This window comes from Pongo pygmaeus, chromosome 13 (assembly GCF_028885625.2).
Source record: "Pongo pygmaeus isolate AG05252 chromosome 13, NHGRI_mPonPyg2-v2.0_pri, whole genome shotgun sequence".
Classification (NCBI taxonomy): domain Eukaryota; kingdom Metazoa; phylum Chordata; class Mammalia; order Primates; family Hominidae; genus Pongo; species Pongo pygmaeus.
Genome location: NC_072386.2, coordinates 4,996,808 through 5,012,958, shown reverse-complemented (window position 1 = coordinate 5,012,958; position 16,151 = coordinate 4,996,808).

Genomic DNA, 16,151 nt, shown 5'->3' with positions numbered 1-16,151 from the left:
CCTAATTGCCCTGGCCAGAACTTCCAACACTATGTTGAATAGAAGTGGTGAGAGAGGGCATCCCTGTCTTGTGCCAGTTTTCAAAGTGAATGCTTCCAGTTTTTGCCCATTCAGTATGATATTGGCTGTGGGTTTGTCATAAATAGCTCTTATTATTTTGAGATACGACCCATCAATACCCAATTTATTGAGAGTTTTTAGCATGAAGGGTTGTTGAATTTTGTCAAAGGCCGTTTCTTCACGTATTGAGATAATCATGTGGTTTTTGACTTTGGTTCTGTTTATATGCTGGATTACATTTATTGATTTGCGTATATTGAACCAGACTTGCATCCCAGGGATGAAGCCCACTTGATCATGGTGGATAAGCTGTCTGATGTGCTGCTGGATTCTGTTTGCCAGTAATTTATTGAGGATTTTTGCATCAATATTCATCAAGGATATTGGTCTAAAATCCTCTTTTTTGATTGTGTCTCTGCCCAGCTTTGGTAGCAGCATGATGCTGGCCTCATAAAATGAGTTAGGAAGCATTCCCTCTTTTTCTATTGATTGGAATAGTTTCTGAAGTAATGGTTCCAGTTCCTCCTTGGACCTCTGGTAGAATTCGGCTGTGAACCCATCTGATCCTGGACTCTTTTTGGCTGGTAAGCTATTGATTTTTGCCACAATTTCAGCTCCTGTTATTAGTCTATTCAGAGATTCAACTTCTTCCTGGTTTAGTCATGGGAGAGTGTATGTGTCGAGGAATTTATCCCTTTCTTTGTTTTTTAATTTTTTTTCTTTTTATCATTATTATTATTATTATTATTATTATTATACTTTAGGCTCTATGGTACATGTGCGCAACGTGCAGGTAAGCTACATGTGTATACATGTGCCATGTTGGTGCGCTGCACCCAAAAATTCGTCATCTAACATTAGGTATATCTCCCAATGCTATCCCTCGCCCCTCCCCCCACCCCACAACAGTCCCCGAAGTGTGATGTTCCCCTTCTTGTGTCCACGTGTTCTCATTGTTCAATTCCCACCTATGAGTGAGAAGATGTGGTGTTTGGTTTTTTGTTCTTGCGATAGCTTACTGAGAACGATGATTTCCAATTTCATCCATGTCCCTACAAAGGATATGAACTCATCATTTTTTATGGCTGCCTAGTATTCCATGGTGTATATGTGCCACATTTTCTTAATCCAGTCTATCATTGTTGGACATTTGGGTTGGTTCCAAGTCTTTGCTATTGTGTATAATGCCGCAATAAACATACGTGTGCATGTGTCTTTATAGCAGCATGATTTATAGTCCTTTGGGTATATACCCAGTAATGGGATGGCTGGGTCAAATGGAATTTCTAGTTCTAGATCCCTGAGGAATCGCCACAGTGACTTCCACAAGGGTTGAACTAGTTTACAGTCCCACCAACAGTGTAAAAGTGTTCCTATTTCTCCACATCCTCTCCAGCACCTGTTGTTTCCTGACTTTTTAATGATTGCCATTCTAACTGGTGTGAGATGGTATCTCATTGTGGTTTTGATTTGCATTTCTCTGATGGCCAGTGATGGTGAGCATTTTTTCATGTGTTTTTTGGCTGCATAAATGTCTTCTATGGAGGAGTGTCTGTTCATGTCCTTCGCCCACATTTTGATGGGGTTGTTTGGTGTTTTCTTGTAAATTTGATGGAGTTCATTGTAGATTCTGGATATTAGCCCTTTGTCAGATGAGTAGGTTGCGAAAATTTTCTCCCATTGTGTAGGTTGCCTGTTCACTCTGATGGTAGTTTCCTTTGCTGTGCAGAAGCTCTTTAGTTTAATTAGATCCCATTTGTCAATTTTGGCTTTTGTGGCCATTGCTTTTGGTGTTTTAGACATGAAGTCCTTGCCCATGCCTATGTCCTGAATGGTGTTGCCTAGGTTTTCTTCTAGGGTTTTTATGGTTTTAGGTCTAAGGTTTAAGTCTTTAATCCATCTTGAGTTGATTTTTGTATAAGGTGTAAGGAAGGGATCCAGTTTCAGCTTTCTACATGTGGCTAGCCAGTTTTCCCAGCACCATTTATTAAATAGGGAATCCTTTCTCCATTTCTTGTTTTTGTCAGGTTTGTCAAAGATCAGATAGTTGTAGATATGTGGCATTATTTCTGACGGCTCTGTTCTGTTCCATTGATCTAGATCTCTGTTTTGGTACCAGTACCATGCTGTTTTGTTTACTGTAGCCTTGTAGTATAGTTTGAAGTCAGGTAGCGTGATGCCTCCAGCTTTGTTCTTTTGGCTTAGGATTGACTTTTTGATGCGGGCTCTTTTTTGGTTCCATATGAACTTTAAAGTAGTTTTTTCCAATTCTGTGCAGAAAGTCATTGGTAACTTGATGGGGAGGGCATTGAATCTGTAAATTACCTTGGGAAGCATGGCCATTTTCATGATATTGATTCTTCCTACCCATGAGCATGGAATGTTCTTCCATTTGTTTGTATCCTCTTTTATTTCCTTGAGCAGTGGTTTGTAGTTTTCTCCTTGAAGAGGTCCTTCACATCCCTTGGAAGTTGGATTCCTAGGTATTTTATTCTCTTTGAAGCAATTGTGAATGGGAGTTCACTCATGATTTGGCTCTCTGTTTGTCTGTTATTGATGTATAAGAATGCTTGTGATGTTTGTCCATTGATTTTGTATCCTGAGACTTTGCTGAAGTTGCTTATCAGCTTAAGGAGATTTTGGGCTGAGACAATGGGGTTTTCTAGATATACTATCACGTCATCTGCAAACAGGGACAATTTGACTTCTTTTTTTCCTAATTGAATACCCTTGATTTCCTTCTCTTGCCTAATTGCCCTGGCCAGAACTTCCAACACTATGTTGAATAGAAGTGGTGAGAGAGGGCATCCCTGTCTTGTGCCAGTTTTCAAAGTGAATGCTTCCAGTTTTTGCCCATTCAGTATGATATTGGCTGTGGGTTTGTCATAAATAGCTCTTATTATTTTGAGATACGACCCATCAATACCCAATTTATTGAGAGTTTTTAGCATGAAGGGTTGTTGAATTTTGTCAAAGGCCTTTTCTTCACGTATTGAGATAATCATGTGGTTTTTGACTTTGGTTCTGTTTATATGCTGGATTACATTTATTGATTTGCGTATATTGAACCAGACTTGCATCCCAGGGATGAAGCCCACTTGATCATGGTGGATAAGCTGTCTGATGTGCTGCTGCATTCGGTTTGCCAGTAATTCATTGAGGATTTTTGCATCAATATTCATCAAGGATATTGGTCTAAAATTCTCTTTTTTGATTGTGTCTCTGCCCAGCTTTGGTATCAGCATGATGCTGGCCTCATAAAATGAGTTAGGAAGGATTCCCTCTTTTTCTATTGATTGGAATAGTTTCTGAAGTAATGGTTCCAGTTCCTCCTTGGACCTCTGGTAGAATTCGGCTGTGAACCCATCTGATCCTGGACTCTTTTTGGTTGGTAAGCTATTGATTATTGCCACAATTTCAGCTCCTGTTATTAGTCTATTCAGAGATTCAACTTCTTCCTGGTTTAGTCATGGGAGAGTGTATGTGTCGAGGAATTTATCCCTTTCTTTTTTTTTTAATTTTTTTTCTTTTTATCATTATTATTATTATTATAATTATTATTATTATTATTATTATCATTATACTTTAGGCTCTATGGTACATGTGCGCAACGTGCAGGTAAGCTACATGTGTATACATGTGCCATGCTGGTGCGCTGCACCCACCAACTCGTCATCTAGCATTAGGTATATCTCCCAATGCTGTCCCTCGCCCCTCCCTCCACCCCACAACAGTCCCCGAAGTGTGATGTTCCCCTTCTTGTGTCCACGTGTTCTCATTGTTCAATTCCCACCTATGAGTGAGAATATGTGGTGTTTGGTTTTTTGTTCTTGCGATAGTTTACTGAGAACGATGATTTCCAATTTCATCCATGTCCCTACAAAGGATATGAACTCATCATTTTTTATGGCTGCCTAGTATTCCATGGTGTATATGTGCCACATTTTCTTAATCCAGTCTATCATTGTTGGATATTTGGGTTGGTTCCAAGTCTTTGCTATTGTGTATAATGCCGCAATAAACATACGTGTGCATGTGTCTTTATAGCAGCATGATTTATAGTCCTTTGGGTATATACCCAGTAATGGGATGGCTGGGTCAAATGGAATTTCTAGTTCTAGATCCCTGAGGAATCGCCACAGTGACTTCCACAAGGGTTGAACTAGTTTACACTCCCACCAACAGTGTAAAAGTGTTCCTATTTCTCCACATCCTCTCCAGCACCTGTTGTTTCCTGACTTTTTAATGATTGCCATTCTAACTGGTGTGAGATGGTATCTCATTGTGGTTTTGATTTGCATTTCTCTGATGGCCAGTGATGGTGAGCATTTTTTCATGTGTTTTTTGGCTGCATAAATGTCTTCTTTGGAGGAGTGTCTGTTCATGTCCTTCGCCCACTTTTTGATGGGGTTGTTTGGTGTTTTCTTGTAAATTTGTTGGAGTTCATTGTAGATTCTGGATATTAGCCCTTTGTCAGATGAGTAGGTTGCGAAAATTTTCTCCCATTGTGTAGGTTGCCTGTTCACTCTGATGGTAGTTTCCTTTGCTGTGCAGAAGCTCTTTAGTTTAATTAGATCCCATTTGTCAATTTTGGCTTTTGTGGCCATTGCTTTTGGTGTTTTAGACATGAAGTCCTTGCCCATGCCTATGTCCTGAATGGTATTGCCTAGGTTTTCTTCTAGGGTTTTTATGGTTTTAGGTCTAACGTTTAAGTCTTTAATCCATCTTGAGTTGATTTTTGTATAAGGTGTAAGGAAGGGATCCAGTTTCAGCTTTCTACATGTGGCTAGCCAGTTTTCCCAGCACCATTTATTAAATAGGGAATCCTTTCTCCATTTCTTGTTTTTGTCAAGTTTGTCAAAGATCAGATTGTTGTAGATATGTGGCATTATTTCTGACGGCTCTGTTCTGTTCCATTGATCTAGATCTCTGTTTGGTACCAGTACCATGCTGTTTTGGTTACTGTAGCCTTGTAGTATAGTTTGAAGTCAGGTAGCGTGATGCCTCCAGCTTTGTTCTTTTGGCTTAGGATTGACTTGGTGATGCGGGCTCTTTTTTGGTTCCATATGAACTTTAAAGTAGTTTTTTCCAATTCTGTGAAGAAAGTCATTGGTAACTTGATGGGGATGGCATTGAATCTGTAAATTACCTTGGGAAGGATGGCCATTTTCATGATATTGATTCTTCCTACCCATGAGCATGGAATGTTCTTCCATTTGTTTGTATCCTCTTTTATTTCCTTGAGCAGTGGTTTGTAGTTTTCTCCTTGAAGAGGTCCTTCACATCCCTTGGAAGTTGGATTCCTAGGTATTTTATTCTCTTTGAAGCAATTGTGAATGGGAGTTCACTCATGATTTGGCTCTCTGTTTGTCTGTTATTGATGTATAAGAATGCTTGTGATTTATGTCCATTGATTTTGTATCCTGAGACTTTGCTGAAGTTGCTTATCAGCTTAAGGAGATTTTGGGCTGAGACAATGGGGTTTTCTAGATATACTATCACGTCATCTGCAAACAGGGACAATTTGACTTCCTTTTTTCCTAATTGAATACCCTTGATTTCCTTCTCTTGCCTAATTGCCCTGGCCAGAACTTCCAACACTATGTTGAATAGAAGTGGTGAGAGAGGGCATCCCTGTCTTGTGCCAGTTTTCAAAGTGAATGCTTCCAGTTTTTGCCCATTCAGTATGATATTGGCTGTGGGTTTGTCATAAATAGCTCTTATTATTTTGAGATACGACCCATCAATACCCAATTTATTGAGAGTTTTTAGCATGAAGGGTTGTTGAATTTTGTCAAAGGCCGTTTCTTCACGTATTGAGATAATCATGTGGTTTTTGACTTTGGTTCTGTTTATATGCTGGATTACATTTATTGATTTGCGTATATTGAACCAGACTTGCATCCCAGGGATGAAGCCCACTTGATCATGGTGGATAAGCTGTCTGATGTGCTGCTGGATTCTGTTTGCCAGTAATTTATTGAGGATTTTTGCATCAATATTCATCAAGGATATTGGTCTAAAATCCTCTTTTTTGATTGTGTCTCTGCCCAGCTTTGGTAGCAGCATGATGCTGGCCTCATAAAATGAGTTAGGAAGCATTCCCTCTTTTTCTATTGATTGGAATAGTTTCTGAAGTAATGGTTCCAGTTCCTCCTTGGAATTCGGCTGTGAACCCATCTGATCCTGGACTCTTTTTGGCTGGTAAGCTATTGATTTTTGCCACAATTTCAGCTCCTGTTATTAGTCTATTCAGAGATTCAACTTCTTCCTGGTTTAGTCATGGGAGAGTGTATGTGTCGAGGAATTTATCCCTTTCTTTGTTTTTTAATTTTTTTTCTTTTTATCATTATTATTATTATTATTATTATTATACTTTAGGCTCTATGGTACATGTGCGCAACGTGCAGGTAAGCTACATGTGTATACATGTGCCATGTTGGTGCGCTGCACCCAAAAATTCGTCATCTAACATTAGGTATATCTCCCAATGCTATCCCTCGCCCCTCCCCCCACCCCACAACAGTCCCCGAAGTGTGATGTTCCCCTTCTTGTGTCCACGTGTTCTCATTGTTCAATTCCCACCTATGAGTGAGAAGATGTGGTGTTTGGTTTTTTGTTCTTGCGATAGCTTACTGAGAACGATGATTTCCAATTTCATCCATGTCCCTACAAAGGATATGAACTCATCATTTTTTATGGCTGCCTAGTATTCCATGGTGTATATGTGCCACATTTTCTTAATCCAGTCTATCATTGTTGGACATTTGGGTTGGTTCCAAGTCTTTGCTATTGTGTATAATGCCGCAATAAACATACGTGTGCATGTGTCTTTATAGCAGCATGATTTATAGTCCTTTGGGTATATACCCAGTAATGGGATGGCTGGGTCAAATGGAATTTCTAGTTCTAGATCCCTGAGGAATCGCCACAGTGACTTCCACAAGGGTTGAACTAGTTTACAGTCCCACCAACAGTGTAAAAGTGTTCCTATTTCTCCACATCCTCTCCAGCACCTGTTGTTTCCTGACTTTTTAATGATTGCCATTCTAACTGGTGTGAGATGGTATCTCATTGTGGTTTTGATTTGCATTTCTCTGATGGCCAGTGATGGTGAGCATTTTTTCATGTGTTTTTTGGCTGCATAAATGTCTTCTATGGAGGAGTGTCTGTTCATGTCCTTCGCCCACATTTTGATGGGGTTGTTTGGTGTTTTCTTGTAAATTTGATGGAGTTCATTGTAGATTCTGGATATTAGCCCTTTGTCAGATGAGTAGGTTGCGAAAATTTTCTCCCATTGTGTAGGTTGCCTGTTCACTCTGATGGTAGTTTCCTTTGCTGTGCAGAAGCTCTTTAGTTTAATTAGATCCCATTTGTCAATTTTGGCTTTTGTGGCCATTGCTTTTGGTGTTTTAGACATGAAGTCCTTGCCCATGCCTATGTCCTGAATGGTGTTGCCTAGGTTTTCTTCTAGGGTTTTTATGGTTTTAGGTCTAAGGTTTAAGTCTTTAATCCATCTTGAGTTGATTTTTGTATAAGGTGTAAGGAAGGGATCCAGTTTCAGCTTTCTACATGTGGCTAGCCAGTTTTCCCAGCACCATTTATTAAATAGGGAATCCTTTCTCCATTTCTTGTTTTTGTCAGGTTTGTCAAAGATCAGATAGTTGTAGATATGTGGCATTATTTCTGACGGCTCTGTTCTGTTCCATTGATCTAGATCTCTGTTTTGGTACCAGTACCATGCTGTTTTGTTTACTGTAGCCTTGTAGTATAGTTTGAAGTCAGGTAGCGTGATGCCTCCAGCTTTGTTCTTTTGGCTTAGGATTGACTTTTTGATGCGGGCTCTTTTTTGGTTCCATATGAACTTTAAAGTAGTTTTTTCCAATTCTGTGCAGAAAGTCATTGGTAACTTGATGGGGAGGGCATTGAATCTGTAAATTACCTTGGGAAGCATGGCCATTTTCATGATATTGATTCTTCCTACCCATGAGCATGGAATGTTCTTCCATTTGTTTGTATCCTCTTTTATTTCCTTGAGCAGTGGTTTGTAGTTTTCTCCTTGAAGAGGTCCTTCACATCCCTTGGAAGTTGGATTCCTAGGTATTTTATTCTCTTTGAAGCAATTGTGAATGGGAGTTCACTCATGATTTGGCTCTCTGTTTGTCTGTTATTGATGTATAAGAATGCTTGTGATGTTTGTCCATTGATTTTGTATCCTGAGACTTTGCTGAAGTTGCTTATCAGCTTAAGGAGATTTTGGGCTGAGACAATGGGGTTTTCTAGATATACTATCACGTCATCTGCAAACAGGGACAATTTGACTTCTTTTTTTCCTAATTGAATACCCTTGATTTCCTTCTCTTGCCTAATTGCCCTGGCCAGAACTTCCAACACTATGTTGAACACAAGTGTTGAGAGAGGGCATCCCTGTCTTGTGCCAGTTTTCAAAGTGAATGCTTCTAGTTTTTGCCCATTCAGTATGATATTGGCTGTGGGTTTGTCATAAATAGCTCTTATTATTTTGAGATACGACCCATCAATACCCAATTTATTGAGAGTTTTTAGCATGAAGGGTTGTTGAATTTTGTCAAAGGCCTTTTCTTCACGTATTGAGATAATCATGTGGTTTTTGACTTTGGTTCTGTTTATATGCTGGATTACATTTATTGATTTGCGTATATTGAACCAGACTTGCATCCCAGGGATGAAGCCCACTTGATCATGGTGGATAAGCTGTCTGATGTGCTGCTGCATTCGGTTTGCCAGTAATTCATTGAGGATTTTTGCATCAATATTCATCAAGGATATTGGTCTAAAATTCTCTTTTTTGATTGTGTCTCTGCCCAGCTTTGGTATCAGCATGATGCTGGCCTCATAAAATGAGTTAGGAAGGATTCTCTCTTTTTCTATTGATTGGAATAGTTTCTGAAGTAATGGTTCCAGTTCCTCCTTGGACCTCTGGTAGAATTCGGCTGTGAACCCATCTGATCCTGGACTCTTTTTGGTTGGTAAGCTATTGATTATTGCCACAATTTCAGCTCCTGTTATTAGTCTATTCAGAGATTCAACTTCTTCCTGGTTTAGTCATGGGAGAGTGTATGTGTCGAGGAATTTATCCCTTTCTTTTTTTTTTAATTTTTTTCTTTTTATCATTATTATTATTATTATTATTATTATTATTATTATCATTATACTTTAGGCTCTATGGTACATGTGCGCAACGTGCAGGTAAGCTACATGTGTATACATGTGCCATGCTGGTGCGCTGCACCCACCAACTCGTCATCTAGCATTAGGTATATCTCCCAATGCTGTCCCTCGCCCCTCCCTCCACCCCACAACAGTCCCCGAAGTGTGATGTTCCCCTTCTTGTGTCCACGTGTTCTCATTGTTCAATTCCCACCTATGAGTGAGAATATGTGGTGTTTGGTTTTTTGTTCTTGCGATAGTTTACTGAGAACGATGATTTCCAATTTCATCCATGTCCCTACAAAGGATATGAACTCATCATTTTTTATGGCTGCCTAGTATTCCATGGTGTATATGTGCCACATTTTCTTAATCCAGTCTATCATTGTTGGACATTTGTGTTGGTTCCAAGTCTTTGCTATTGTGTATAATGCCGCAATAAACATACGTGTGCATGTGTCTTTATAGCAGCATGATTTATAGTCCTTTGGGTATATACCCAGTAATGGGATGGCTGGGTCAAATGGAATTTCTAGTTCTAGATCCCTGAGGAATCGCCACAGTGACTTCCACAAGGGTTGAACTAGTTCACAGTCCCACCAACAGTGTAAAAGTGTTCCTATTTCTCCACATCCTCTCCAGCACCTGTTGTTTCCTGACTTTTTAATGATTGCCATTCTAACTGGTGTGAGATGGTATCTCATTGTGGTTTTGATTTGCATTTCTCTGATGGCCAGTGATGGTGAGCATTTTTTCATGTGTTTTTTGGCTGCATAAATGTCTTCTTTGGAGGAGTGTCTGTTCATGTCCTTCGCCCACTTTTTGATGGGGTTGTTTGGTGTTTTCTTGTAAATTTGTTGGAGTTCATTGTAGATTCTGGATATTAGCCCTTTGTCAGATGAGTAGGTTGCGAAAATTTTCTCCCATTGTGTAGGTTGCCTGTTCACTCTGATGGTAGTTTCCTTTGCTGTGCAGAAGCTCTTTAGTTTAATTAGATCCCATTTGTCAATTTTGGCTTTTGTGGCCATTGCTTTTGGTGTTTTAGACATGAAGTCCTTGCCCATGCCTATGTCCTGAATGGTATTGCCTAGGTTTTCTTCTAGGGTTTTTATGGTTTTAGGTCTAACGTTTAAGTCTTTAATCCATCTTGAGTTGATTTTTGTATAAGGTGTAAGGAAGGGATCCAGTTTCAGCTTTCTACATGTGGCTAGCCAGTTTTCCCAGCACCATTTATTAAATAGGGAATCCTTTCTCCATTTCTTGTTTTTGTCAAGTTTGTCAAAGATCAGATTGTTGTAGATATGTGGCATTATTTCTGACGGCTCTGTTCTGTTCCATTGATCTAGATCTCTGTTTGGTACCAGTACCATGCTGTTTTGGTTACTGTAGCCTTGTAGTATAGTTTGAAGTCAGGTAGCGTGATGCCTCCAGCTTTGTTCTTTTGGCTTAGGATTGACTTGGTGATGCGGGCTCTTTTTTGGTTCCATATGAACTTTAAAGTAGTTTTTTCCAATTCTGTGAAGAAAGTCATTGGTAACTTGATGGGGATGGCATTGAATCTGTAAATTACCTTGGGAAGGATGGCCATTTTCATGATATTGATTCTTCCTACCCATGAGCATGGAATGTTCTTCCATTTGTTTGTATCCTCTTTTATTTCCTTGAGCAGTGCTTTGTAGTTTTCTCCTTGAAGAGGTCCTTCACATCCCTTGGAAGTTGGATTCCTAGGTATTTTATTCTCTTTGAAGCAATTGTGAATGGGAGTTCACTCATGATTTGGCTCTCTGTTTGTCTGTTATTTATGTATAAGAATGCTTGTGATTTATGTCCATTGATTTTGTATCCTGAGACTTTGCTGAAGTTGCTTATCAGCTTAAGGAGATTTTGGGCTGAGACAATGGGGTTTTCTAGATATACTATCACGTCATCTGCAAACAGGGACAATTTGACTTCCTTTTTTCCTAATTGAATACCCTTCATTTCCTTCTCTTGCCTAATTGCCCTGGCCAGAACTTCCAACACTATGTTGAATAGAAGTGGTGAGAGAGGGCATCCCTGTCTTGTGCCAGTTTTCAAAGTGAATGCTTCCAGTTTTTGCCCATTCAGTATGATATTGGCTGTGGGTTTGTCATAAATAGCTCTTATTATTTTGAGATACGACCCATCAATACCCAATTTATTGAGAGTTTTTAGCATGAAGGGTTGTTGAATTTTGTCAAAGGCCGTTTCTTCACGTATTGAGATAATCATGTGGTTTTTGACTTTGGTTCTGTTTATATGCTGGATTACATTTATTGATTTGCGTATATTGAACCAGACTTGCATCCCAGGGATGAAGCCCACTTGATCATGGTGGATAAGCTGTCTGATGTGCTGCTGGATTCTGTTTGCCAGTAATTTATTGAGGATTTTTGCATCAATATTCATCAAGGATATTGGTCTAAAATCCACTTTTTTGATTGTGTCTCTGCCCAGCTTTGGTAGCAGCATGATGCTGGCCTCATAAAATGAGTTAGGAAGCATTCCCTCTTTTTCTATTGATTGGAATAGTTTCTGAAGTAATGGTTCCAGTTCCTCCTTGGACCTCTGGTAGAATTCGGCTGTGAACCCATCTGATCCTGGACTCTTTTTGGCTGGTAAGCTATTGATTTTTGCCACAATTTCAGCTCCTGTTATTAGTCTATTCAGAGATTCAACTTCTTCCTGGTTTAGTCATGGGAGAGTGTATGTGTCGAGGAATTTATCCCTTTCTTTTTTTTTTAATTTTTTTTCTTTTTATCATTATTATTATTATTATTATTATTATTATACTTTAGGCTCTATGGTACATGTGCGCAACGTGCAGGTAAGCTACATGTGTATACATGTGCCATGCTGGTGCGCTGCACCCAAAAATTCGTCATCTAACATTAGGTATATCTCCCAATGCTATCCCTCGCCCCTCCCCCCACCCCACAACAGTCCCCGAAGTGTGATGTTCCCCTTCTTGTGTCCACGTGTTCTCATTGTTCAATTCCCACCTATGAGTGAGAATATGTGGTGTTTGGTTTTTTGTTCTTGCGATAGCTTACTGAGAACGATGATTTCCAATTTCATCCATGTCCCTACAAAGGATATGAACTCATCATTTTTTATGGCTGCCTAGTATTCCATGGTGTATATATGCCACATTTTCTTAATCCAGTCTATCATTGTTGGACATTTGGGTTGGTTCCAAGTCTTTGCTATTGTGTATAATGCCGCAATAAACATACGTGTGCATGTGTCTTTATAGCAGCATGATTTATAGTCCTTTGGGTATATACCCAGTAATGGGATGGCTGGGTCAAATGGAATTTCTAGTTCTAGATCCCTGAGGAATCGCCACAGTGACTTCCACAAGGGTTGAACTAGTTTACAGTCCCACCAACAGTGTAAAAGTGTTCCTATTTCTCCACATCCTCTCCAGCACCTGTTGTTTCCTGACTTTTTAATGATTGCCATTCTAACTGGTGTGAGATGGTATCTCATTGTGGTTTTGATTTGCATTTCTCTGATGGCCAGTGATGGTGAGCATTTTTTCATGTGTTTTTTGGCTGCATAAATGTCTTCTATGGAGGAGTGTCTGTTCATGTCCTTCGCCCACATTTTGATGGGGTTGTTTGGTGTTTTCTTGTAAATTTGATGGAGTTCATTGTAGATTCTGGATATTAGCCCTTTGTCAGATGAGTAGGTTGCGAAAATTTTCTCCCATTGTGTAGGTTGCCTGTTCACTCTGATGGTAGTTTCCTTTGCTGTGCAGAAGCTCTTTAGTTTAATTAGATCCCATTTGTCAATTTTGGCTTTTGTGGCCATTGCTTTTGGTGTTTTAGACATGAAGTCCTTGCCCATGCCTATGTCCTGAATGGTGTTGCCTAGGTTTTCTTCTAGGGTTTTTATGGTTTTAGGTCTAAGGTTTAAGTCTTTAATCCATCTTGAGTTGATTTTTGTATAAGGTGTAAGGAAGGGATCCAGTTTCAGCTTTCTACATGTGGCTAGCCAGTTTTCCCAGCACCATTTATTAAATAGGGAATCCTTTCTCCATTTCTTGTTTTTGTCAGGTTTGTCAAAGATCAGATAGTTGTAGATATGTGGCATTATTTCTGACGGCTCTGTTCTGTTCCATTGATCTAGATCTCTGTTTTGGTACCAGTACCATGCTGTTTTGTTTACTGTAGCCTTGTAGTATAGTTTGAAGTCAGGTAGCGTGATGCCTCCAGCTTTGTTCTTTTGGCTTAGGATTGACTTTTTGATGCGGGCTCTTTTTTGGTTCCATATGAACTTTAAAGTAGTTTTTTCCAATTCTGTGCAGAAAGTCATTGGTAACTTGATGGGGAGGGCATTGAATCTGTAAATTACCTTGGGAAAGATGGCCATTTTCATGATATTGATTCTTCCTACCCATGAGCATGGAATGTTCTTCCATTTGTTTGTATCCTCTTTTATTTCCTTGAGCAGTGGTTTGTAGTTTTCTCCTTGAAGAGGTCCTTCACATCCCTTGGAAGTTGGATTCCTAGGTATTTTATTCTCTTTGAAGCAATTGTGAATGGGAGTTCACTCATGATTTGGCTCTCTGTTTGTCTGTTATTGATGTATAAGAATGCTTGTGATGTTTGTCCATTGATTTTGTATCCTGAGACTTTGCTGAAGTTGCTTATCAGCTTAAGGAGATTTTGGGCTGAGACAATGGGGTTTTCTAGATATACTATCACGTCATCTGCAAACAGGGACAATTTGACTTCTTTTTTTCCTAATTGAATACCCTTGATTTCCTTCTCTTGCCTAATTGCCCTGGCCAGAACTTCCAACACTATGTTGAACACAAGTGTTGAGAGAGGGCATCCCTGTCTTGTGCCAGTTTTCAAAGTGAATGCTTCTAGTTTTTGCCCATTCAGTATGATATTGGCTGTGGGTTTGTCATAAATAGCTCTTATTATTTTGAGATACGACCCATCAATACCCAATTTATTGAGAGTTTTTAGCATGAAGGGTTGTTGAATTTTGTCAAAGGCCTTTTCTTCACGTATTGAGATAATCATGTGGTTTTTGACTTTGGTTCTGTTTATATGCTGGATTACATTTATTGATTTGCGTATATTGAACCAGACTTGCATCCCAGGGATGAAGCCCACTTGATCATGGTGGATAAGCTGTCTGATGTGCTGCTGCATTCGGTTTGCCAGTAATTCATTGAGGATTTTTGCATCAATATTCATCAAGGATATTGGTCTAAAATTCTCTTTTTTGATTGTGTCTCTGCACAGCTTTGGTATCAGCATGATGCTGGCCTCATAAAATGAGTTAGGAAGGATTCCCTCTTTTTCTATTGATTGGAATAGTTTCTGAAGTAATGGTTCCAGTTCCTCCTTGGACCTCTGGTAGAATTCGGCTGTGAACCCATCTGATCCTGGACTCTTTTTGGTTGGTAAGCTATTGATTATTGCCACAATTTCAGCTCCTGTTATTAGTCTATTCAGAGATTCAACTTCTTCCTGGTTTAGTCATGGGAGAGTGTATGTGTCGAGGAATATATCCCTTTCTTTTTTTTTTAATTTTTTTTCTTTTTATCATTATTATTATTATTATTATTATTATTATTATACTTTAGGCTCTATGGTACATGTGCGCAACGTGCAGGTAAGCTACATGTGTATACATGTGCCATGCTGGTGCGCTGCACCCACCAACTCGTCATCTAGCATTAGGTATATCTCCCAATGCTGTCCCTCGCTCCTCCCCCCACCCCACAACAGTCCCCGAAGTGTGATGTTCCCCTTCTTGTGTCCACGTGTTCTCATTGTTCAATTCCCACCTATGAGTGAGAATATGTGGTGTTTGGTTTTTTGTTCTTGCGATAGCTTACTGAGAACGATGATTTCCAATTTCATCCATGTCCCTACAAAGGATATGAACTCATCATTTTTTATGGCTGCCTAGTATTCCATGGTGTATATGAGCCACATTTTCTTAATCCAGTCTATCATTGTTGGACATTTGGGTTGGTTCCAAGTCTTTGCTATTGTGTATAATGCCGCAATAAACATACGTGTGCATGTGTCTTTATAGCAGCATGATTTATAGTCCTTTGGGTATATACCCAGTAATGGGATGGCTGGGTCAAATGGAATTTCTAGTTCTAGATCCCTGAGGAATCGCCACAGTGACTTCCACAAGGGTTGAACTAGTTTACAGTCCCACCAACAGTGTAAAAGTGTTCCTATTTCTCCACATCCTCTCCAGCACCTGTTGTTTCCTGACTTTTTAATGATTGCCATTCTAACTGGTGTGAGATGGTATCTCATTGTGGTTTTGATTTGCATTTCTCTGATGGCCAGTGATGGTGAGCATTTTTTCATGTGTTTTTTGGCTGCATAAATGTCTTCTATGGAGGAGTGTCTGTTCATGTCCTTCGCCCACATTTTGATGGGGTTGTTTGGTGTTTTCTTGTAAATTTGTTGGAGTTCATTGTAGATTCTGGATATTAGCCCTTTGTCAGATGAGTAGGTTGCGAAAATTTTCTCCCATTTTGTAGGTTGCCTGTTCACTCTGATGGTAGTTTCCTTTGCTGTGCAGAAGCTCTTTAGTTTAATTAGATCCCATTTGTCAATTTTGGCTTTTGTGGCCATTGCTTTTGGTGTTTTAGACATGAAGTCCTTGCCCATGCCTATGTCCTGAATGGTATTGCCTAGGTTTTCTTCTAGGGTTTTTATGGTTTTAGGTCTAACGTTTAAGTCTTTAATCCATCTTGAGTTGATTTTTGTATAAGGTGTAAGGAAGGGATCCAGTTTCAGCTTTCTACATGTGGCTAGCCAGTTTTCCCAGCACCATTTATTAAATAGGGAATCCTTTCTCCATTTCTTGTTTTTGTCAGGTTTGTCAAAGAT